This window comes from Pseudophryne corroboree, unplaced genomic scaffold (genome assembly GCF_028390025.1).
Source record: "Pseudophryne corroboree isolate aPseCor3 unplaced genomic scaffold, aPseCor3.hap2 scaffold_937, whole genome shotgun sequence".
NCBI lineage: Eukaryota > Metazoa > Chordata > Amphibia > Anura > Myobatrachidae > Pseudophryne > Pseudophryne corroboree.
The window spans coordinates 121,363-130,653 of record NW_026970517.1 but is presented as its reverse complement, the minus strand read 5'-3'; positions in this window follow the sequence as shown (position 1 = coordinate 130,653).

Genomic DNA, 9,291 nt, shown 5'->3' with positions numbered 1-9,291 from the left:
TCAAAACTGATTGGACGTACTGAGCTGAAATTTGGCATGGGCGTGTAGAATCGTCACCCGGTGCTGCATGCCAAATTTCAGGGCAAAATAATAAAAAATGAGGAATTGGGAGTAACCTAAAGTTCCAACTGTCAGTTTTTTTCTGTGACTTCCTTTGTGGCTTTTTGACACCGTTTTCCTATAGAGTGAATTAGATATTTTTTGGGAAGGCATAACTCCGGATAGAGGACGAATTAAGACTTGGGGTTTGTTTTACTAGATAGAGTATGCCCCAGTGTAGTGCCTTTTGGGGTTGTGGTTTTTCAGAAAGTTATAGGGTTTTTTTAATTAAGAGAAATATGCCCCATTATAGAGATAGGGCTTTTCAATTTGTTGCGGCTGCGCAGTGGCCGCCAGGAGAGCGAGAGTGAGTGAGGGAAGGGGTCTCGTGCAGGCTGAGGTTATAAAAGTAGCTGCTGGCGGCGGGAAGAGAGCCAGCGGTTCCTGGGTGTGTGCACCTGCGGTCCCTTACAGACTGCAGCGACCCATTAGGACTGTGGAGGAGAGGGGTAGCGGCATAGCAGCCGCAGGCTTACCGAAAGTGCTCACTACTGAGCAATATGGTCCCCTTACCCGAAGTGGGAGCCGCAGCGGGAGGAATAGCTGGAGCTGCGCCGCAGGAGAAAGTCAGAGGACATCCAGAAGAGACATCCGGTGCAGCGCTGACTCCTGACTGACAGCGCTTGCCTACTGAGCGGTGTGGTACCCCCACACCTGAAGCGAGTGCGGGAGCGGCAGCCGGAGAAGACAGCTGTGCTGCACGGAAGAAGTCAGGCAGCAGCGGCAGCACCAGCGGGCTGAGGTGGGGAGGATCAGTATGGTCCCTTACGTGCGGCTCACATTCAGATCCATCCGGCTCCCTTCCCCTCCTCCCCTGCACCCTTAGCAGCCTGCCCCCACCATGTATTCCATCCTGGGGAGGGGGGGGAGACTGGCAACAGTAGCAGTGGCATCGGAGCATAGATACATACTCTGCGGTAGTTACCGGCAGCGGGACGTGCGGCTCATGTTCAGATCCCTCCGGCTCCCTCCCCCCCTGCAACTTTAGCAGCCTGCCCCCACATCTCATTCACCCACCGCCGCAGACTCCTCCCCCACACGGTTATTATAATAAGGCCACCCCCCTACGCCCTTCCCTCCCTGCTGTGTGTCCAGCCACCCCCCCCCCCTCACCTGCTGTGTGTCCGGCCTACCCCCCCCCCTCACCTGCTGTGTGTCCGGCCTACCCCCCCCCCCCCCCTCACCTGCTGTGTGTCCAGCCACCCCCCCCCTCACCTGCTGTGTGTCCGGCCTACCCCCCCCCCCTCCCTGCTGTGTGTCCGTCCACCCCCCCCTCACCTGCTGTGTGTCCGGCCAACCCCCCCCCCCCTCACCTGCTGTGTGTCCGGCCTACCCCCCCCCTCACCTGCTGTGTGTCCGGCCTACCCCCCCCCCTCACCTGCTGTGTGTCCGGCCTACCCCCCCCCTCACCTGCTGTGTGTCCAGCCCCCCCCCCCTCACCTGCTGTGTGTCCAGCCCCCCCCCTCCTCCTCTGCTGTGTGTCCGGCCTACCCCCACCCCCCTCCCTGCTGTTTGTCCGGCCACCCTCCCCTCCCCTGCTGTGTGTCCGGCCACCCTCCCCTGCTGTGTGTCCGGCCACCCTCCCCTCCCCTGCTGTGTGTCCGGCCACCCTCCCCCTCCCCTGCTGTGTGTCCGGCCTACCCCCTCCCCTGCTGCGTGTCCAGCCTACCCCCTCCCCTGCTGCGTGTTTAGCCTACCCCCCCCCCCTCCCCTGCTGCGTGTCCAGCCTACCCCCCCCTCCCCTGCTGCGTGTCCAGCCTACCCCCCCCCCTCCCCTGCTGCGTGTCCAGCCTACCCCCCCCCTCCCCCTGCTGCGTGTCCAGCCTACCCCCCCCCTGCTGTGTGTCCAGCCCCCCCCTCACCTGCTGTGTGTCCAGCCCCCCCCCCCTCACCTGCTGTGTGTCCAGCCCCCCCCCCCCTCACCTGCTGTGTGTCCAGCCCCCCCCCCTCACCTGCTGTGTGTCCAGCCCCCCCCCTCACCTGCTGTGTGTCCAGCCCCCCCCCTCACCTGCTGTGTGTCCAGCCCCCCCCCCCTCACCTGCTGTGTGTCCAGCCCCCCCCTCACCTGCTGTGTGTCCAGCCCCCCCCCCCTCACCTGCTGTGTGTCCAGCCCCCCCCTCACCTGCTGTGTGTCCAGCCCCCCCCCCTCACCTGCTGTGTGTCCAGCCCCCCCCCCTCACCTGCTGTGTGTCCAGCCCCCCCCTCACCTGCTGTGTGTCCAGCCCCCCCCCTCACCTGCTGTGTGTCCAGCCCCCCCCCTCACCTGCTGTGTGTCCAGCCCCCCCCCTCACCTGCTGTGTGTCCAGCCCCCCCCCCCCCCTCACCTGCTGTGTGTCCAGCCCCCCCCCCTCACCTGCTGTGTGTCCAGCCCCCCCCTCACCTGCTGTGTGTCCGGCCTACCCCCCCCTGCTGTTTGTCCGGCCACCCTCCCCTCCCCTGCTGTGTGTCCAGCCACCCCCCCCTCACCTGCTGTGTGTCCGGCCTACCCTCCCCCCTGCTGTTTGTCTGGCCACCATCCCCTCCCCTCCCCTGCTGTGTGTTCGGCAACTCCCCCCTCTTCCCGCTGTGTTCGGCCACCCCCTACCCCCTCCCCTCCCTGCCGTGTGTCCGGTCACCCTCCCCTCTCTGCTGTGTGTCCAGCCACCCCCCCCCTCTCTGCTGTGTGTCCGGCCACCCCCCCCCAGACACGCAGCGCCTGACACACACAGACATGCAACGCCTGACACACGCATACGCATATGCAGCGCCTGACACACACGCACACACACACAGCACCTGACACACACGCACACACACAGCACCTGACACACACACACACAGCACCTGACACTCACACGGACCTGACACACGCGCACACACTCACACGCAGCACCTGACACACACGCAGCACCAGACACACGCACACACAGATGCAGCACCTGACACTCACACGGACCTGACACACACGCACACACGCACACGCGGCGCCTGACGCACACGCGGCGCCTGACACACACGCACAGGCAGCGCTTGACACACACGCACAGGCAGCGCCTGACACACACGCACACGCAGCGCCTGACACACACAGACACGCAGCGCCTGACACACACAGACACGCAGCGCCTGACACACACAGACACGCAGCGCCTGACACACACAGACACGCAGCGCCTGACGCACAGGCAGCGCATTACAAACACGCACACGCACACGCAGCGCCTGACACACGCACACGCAGCGTCTGACACACACACGCACCTGACACACACACGCACCTGACACTCACATGCACCTGACACACGCACTCACACGCAGCACCTGACATACTCACACGCAGCACCTGACACACACGCAGACACGCAGCACCTGACACACACACACGCAGCACCTGACACACACACGCAGCGCCTGACACACACGCAGACACGCAGCGCCTGACACACGCAGACACGCAGCGCCTGACACACGCAGACACGCAGCGCCTGACAGACACGCAGACACGCAGCGCCTGACAGACACGCAGCGCCTGACAGACACGCAGCGCCTGACAGACACGCAGCGCCTGACAGACACGCAGACACGCAGCGCCTGACAGACACGCAGACACGCAACGCCTGACACACGCATACGCATATGCAGCGCCTGACACACACGCACACACACACAGCACCTGACACACACGCACACACACAGCACCTGACACACACACACACACACACAGCACCTGACACTCACACGGACCTGACACACGCGCACACACTCACACGCAGCACCTGACACACACGCAGCACCTGACACACGCACACACAGATGCAGCACCTGACACTCACACGGACCTGACACACACGCACACACTCACACGCGGCGCCTGACGCACACGCGGCGCCTGACGCACACGCGGCGCCTGACACACACGCACAGGCAGCGCTTGACACACACGCACAGGCAGCGCCTGACACACACGCACACGCAGCGCCTGACACACACAGACACGCAGCGCCTGACACACACAGACACGCAGTGCCTGACACACACAGACACGCAGCGCCTGACACACACAGACACGCAGCGCCTGACACACACAGACACGCAGCGCCTGACGCACAGGCAGCGCCTGACAAACACGCACACGCAGCGCCTGGCACATGCAGCGCCTGACACACGCACACGCAGCGTCTGACACACACACGCACCTGACACACACACGCACCTGACACTCACATGCACCTGACACACGCACTCACACGCAGCACCTGACATACTCACACGCAGCACCTGACACACACGCAGACACGCAGCACCTGACACTCACACGGACCTGACACACACGCACACACTCACACGCGGCGCCTGACGCACACGCGGCGCCTGACGCACACGCGGCGCCTGACACACACGCACAGGCAGCGCTTGACACACACGCACAGGCAGCGCCTGACACACACGCACACGCAGCGCCTGACACACACAGACACGCAGCGCCTGACACACACAGACACGCAGCGCCTGACACACACAGACACGCAGCGCCTGACACACACAGACACGCAGCGCCTGACACACACAGACACGCAGCGCCTGACGCACAGGCAGCGCCTGACAAACACGCACACGCAGCGCCTGGCACATGCAGCGCCTGACACACGCACACGCAGCGTCTGACACACACACGCACCTGACACACACACGCACCTGACACTCACATGCACCTGACACACGCACTCACACGCAGCACCTGACATACTCACACGCAGCACCTGACACACACGCAGACACGCAGCACCTGACACACACACACGCAGCACCTGACACACACACGCAGCGCCTGACACACACGCAGACACGCAGCGCCTGACACACGCAGACACGCAGCGCCTGACACACGCAGACACGCAGCGCCTGACAGACACGCAGACACGCAGCGCCTGACAGACACGCAGCGCCTGACAGACACGCAGCGCCTGACAGACACGCAGCGCCTGACAGACACGCAGACACGCAGCGCCTGACAGACACGCAGCGCCTGACAGACACGCAGCGCCTGACAGACACGCAGCGCCTGACAGACACGCAGCGCCTGACACACACGCAGACACGCAGCGCCTGACACACACGCAGACACGCAGCGCCTGACACACACGCAGGCACGCAGCGCCTGACAGACACGCAGACACGCAGCACCTGACAGACACGCAGCACCTGACAGACACACACACACACAGCACCTGACACAGATATGCAGCGCCTGACACACACACGCAGACATACAGCGCCTGACACACACGCAGACATGCAGCACCTGACACACACATGCAGCACCTGACAGACACACACACCCACACACACACACAGACATGCAGCGCCTGACACACACACACACACACACACACCCACACACACACATGCATCACCTGACACACCCACACACACAGACATGCAGCACCTGACACACACACACACACATACAGACATGCAGCGCCTGACACACACACACACACACACACACATACAGACATGCAGCACCTGACACACACACACACACACACATACAAACATGCAGCACCTGACACACACACACACACACACACGCAGCACCTGACACACATATATACATGTGGCATTTAACGCACACACGCACAGCACCTGACACACAATCATATACACTCAGAGCACCTAACACACACATACACTCGCAGCACCTCACACACACTCGTATACACACGCAGCACCTGCCACTCACACATATATACACATGCAGCACCTGCCACTCCCACATACATGAACAGCACCTGACACACACATACACGCGCAGCACCTGACAGTCACACACATACAGATGCGACAGCTGACACAAACACGCTCAACACCTGACACCCACGTGGCAGCTGACGCATACAAATGCAGCACCTGAAATACACACATATACACGTGCAGCACCTGAGACACACACATACACGTACAGCACCTGAGACACACACACACACACATGCATGTACACGCGCGGCTCCAGGCACACACATACGTACGTACACACGCGGCACTTGACACACACACGTACACGTGCGGCACCTGACACACACACACACAAACACACACGTACGAACGTACGTACGTACGTACGTACACGTGTGGCACCTGACACACACACACGTATGCACACATGTGGCTCCTGACACACACGCGCGTTGCTCCTGACACACACACATGTACGTACACGCTCGGCTCCTGACACACACACGTATGTATACGCGCGGCACCTGACACCTACACGCATGTACGTATACACCCGGCTCCTGACACCCTCACGCATGTACACGCGTGGCTCCTGGCACACACACACACACACACACACACGTACACGTGCGGCACCTGACACATACACGCGTGTACGTACACACATGCACAGCACCTGACATACACACATGTAGGTACGCGCCACCTAACACACGCACGACACCTGACACACACGTAAATACGTACGTACGTACGTACGTACGTACGTACGCGCACGGCACCTGACACACACGTACATACTAGTGATGAGTGGGTTCGGTTCGTCGGAATCCGGACCCCCCGAACTTCACCCATTTTACATGGGTCCGAGGCAGGTTCGAACCTTCCCGCCTTGCTCGGCTAACCCGAGCGCGCCCGAACGTCATCATCCCGCTGTCGGATTCCCGCGAGATTAGGATGTCTGCATTCGTGGAAAGGGGTCCCATGTGTAAACATGGGACCCCTTTCAGTCCGTCTGGTCCGGGTGTTCGGTTTGTTGTTTTGCCAAGTACGTGGATTTAATCTGGAACCTGGATCAGGTGAGTATAATTATCTTTTATTTTCAGGTACCCGTGGATTCTACTTGGAGAAGAGGACCGACTGCTTCGTGTCAACATAGGTAAGTATGTGTGTGTCGGCAGGTGTGAAATAAAGTTATACTTTCACGGTGTCTGTGTCCTGTTTTTATTTGGGTATTTTTTCCCCAGTAGAACTACAGGTACCAGCGGGCCCGTTTTTCTCCCGCATGCTGGTACTTGTGGTTCTCAAAGTACCAGCTTGCGGGGGAGGCTTGCTGGGACTTGTAGTACTACTGGAAAAAACAATATTCTTTCAATTTTCTCAAGGCTATCAGCCTCCCATCCGCAGCCCTTGGATGGGGGGGACAGCCTCGGGCTTCACCCCTGGCCCTTGGGTGGCTGGGGGGGGACCCCTTGATTGAAGGGGTCCCCACTCCCCCAGGGTACCCCGGCCAGGGGTGACTAGTTGGATATTTAATGCCACGGCCGCAGGGCACTGTATAAAAGTGACCCCCGGCTGTGGCATTATCTGTCCAGCTAGTGGAGCCCGATGCTGGTGTAAAAATAATGGGGGACCCTACTCTTTGTCCCCCGTATTTTTTGCACCAGCACCAGGCGCAGAGCCCGGAGCTGGTTTTTTAAAAATACGGGGGATCCCCTGTCCGTTTTTCCCCCGGTTTTTTAGAACCAGGACCGGCTCGAAGAGCCCGAGGCTGGTTATGCTTTGGAGGGGGGACCCCACGCAATTTTTCTTTTCCGGGTTTTTCACATTCCATTTAAAAAAAATAATAATAATAATAATCTTTTAAAAAATATATAAATAATACTTGTGCCTCCAAAAAAGACAAACCAAGTACCTAATCCCTTCTAATATAAATAGATATGCTATTACCCCAAAAAAAACATGTTTTAAATTTTTTTTATTAGATTCCGCCTGCAAAGTGTGGCGGATTGAAAATGACGAATTTACTTTTTAAAAGCACTGTTGTCGAATTGACAAACTTCAATTGAATATACTTTTGTTGAATTGCCGCATTTGTACCATTGCAGAAAAGTCGAATTTGTCAAATGTCGAATTTTAAAAAGTCGAATTTTGAAAGGATGCAAGAATAGGCCCCGCCCCCTTCACATCAGCCGTCCCCTTCTACCCCTGTACCTTGCTCTCTCCTGTCTGTGCTCTCTCCCGTCTGTAGGACTAGGCCCCGCCCCCTTCTTACCCTCCAGTGACTGCTCTCTCTCACCCATGTAGTAGATAACATATTTATAAGTTGTTATATATTGGAATTCCTCAATATGCTGCCACTTGGCAAAGGAGATGATATTGTGCAAAATAACCGCTCCACACTGGAGCCTTACGTGTAGCTTGCACCAGTTGTTATATGGGGGACCCCTACATCTTTTGTCCCACGTATTTTTGGAACCTGGACCGTTCTAAGAGCCCGGTGCTGGTTGTCTAAATACGGGGAACCCCTGTCCAATTTTTCCCCCAGTATTTAAATAACCAGGACCGGCTCAAAGAGCCCGAGGCTGGTTATACTAAGGAGGGGGAACCTCACGCATTTTTTTTAACCCATTCAGACCCTTCTCCTTTAAGTTAATGGAAGCCCTGGACAACAAAATTGCATTCATGTCCTCCTCCCTCACCCTTCCCAGTCCCAAACACTTATTTTTTTTTCTTTAAAAATGTATAATATATAACAAGAACAATGAGCAGGCAGGCAGCGGGCATTGGCGGCATCGGACTGAGATAGAAATTAGTGGTGGAGGGCTGGGTCAGTTGATTGTGGGAGAGTTTGTAAGCCATTGGCGGTGGCAGCGGGTATCGGCTCAGAGGCAGTAGCGGGCATTGGCTAAGGGTCATCGGCAGGATTCGGCGGAAATTATGGCTGTAGTGCCTCACTAGCCACTGACCTCACCGCACGCCACTGTGGGACAGATGTAACATGCAGAGAGAGGTAGATTTGGGAGGGGGAATGTCCTAGCATAACTGTTAATTGCAGTGTAATACTGTAATTCAGCTGTGCAGCATTTGTGGCTAAATGTCAAAGAAGACAGTATTTACCCTGCATGCAAAACAATAAATGTATTTGAACATACCTCCCAACTATACCAATTTTTGCAGGACAGTCACTTTTTTTGGGAATGTCCAGCTAACCCAAACAACCCCCCCCCCCTGTGGGGGCCGCAGTGTCCCATAGTCATGGGGAAGGGGGGGGGGTGGAAGGCTCCCTGTAGCTTATGGTGTAGGGTACCTGGCCTTCTTTGATGTAATCAGAGTTAGATTTGATTCAGTGATTTTATAAAAACAGATAGGAAGCACAATTTAGCAGTGGGTTGCAGAGAAAAAGAAATATGCTGGCAAAAAAAATCCAATTGAGTGATTAAACAGCTCTTCATTTTCTGGCTTTATTTTTATGCT